Below are 935 nucleotides of genomic sequence, written 5' to 3'. Positions count from 1 at the left end.
AAACACAATGAGCTTGTCTTTATTATTTTGTGGAATGAATTCTGAATTGGCTCCAGTGACAGTCTCGATATTGTCTCAGATGACCATAGACTGACAGTAGTGTTCAAAGTAGAGCTGGGGGGTGTTCCAGAAAGTAGGGTTAACTTACTGTCACATACCCTGAACTCTAACTCGAGGTATGCTGTTTCCAAAAACGTGTTCGTGGGTAAGTTCAGCCAACCCAGAGTTAACCGTGAACACACAAGGCATTCTCAACAGAGCGACGAATCGATGATTCACCATGGAAACAGACGCTAAGAAAATGTGCGCCATTCTAACTTCCTTCTTTTGTTTAATGGCGATTCACATTACCTACTTAGTGCACATCGCCACCTATTTGGTGGTTGTGCAATTATTTTTTCAATCTTTTCTTTTAATAGGGTAAATTCCAGGGTGATTGGGACACCTTTTCCCCTTGAGATGACTTGGAAAAAGTGTCCAATCACCCTGAATTATTCTTTATTCACTAAGAATTAGGATTATATTGCTTGTTTGATGCTAATTAAATGTGGGAGATGACAAAATATATTTGAATTGAATTAACATTTAAACATTAACTTGTTATAGTGCCTAAGAATTCATATAAAATATTGTTTATAATATAACTTTAACTATATAACAAATGTAGTCATATTAATATAACTAATTATATAACACTCATCTGAATACCACTTAGTTTTTCTCAGTCGCTTTGGTGCATTTCTCAGATCAGAGTTGAAATTCTCAAAACTACCTGTTCAATTTTCACATCATTGTGTCACTTGTGCACATCAAAAAAAGCAGTTTCTCATTTCTTTGAACAAGTTGCAAATGCTTACGTACAATTATCTGCTGTTTCCCACATTATCAGTTGCTTATGTGCTGGTCATATAATTAGAATATCATCAAAAAGTTGA

This window comes from Gobio gobio (genome assembly GCF_949357685.1).
Source record: "Gobio gobio genome assembly, chromosome: 7".
Taxonomy (NCBI): domain Eukaryota; kingdom Metazoa; phylum Chordata; class Actinopteri; order Cypriniformes; family Gobionidae; genus Gobio; species Gobio gobio.
This window is presented reverse-complemented; position numbering follows the sequence as displayed.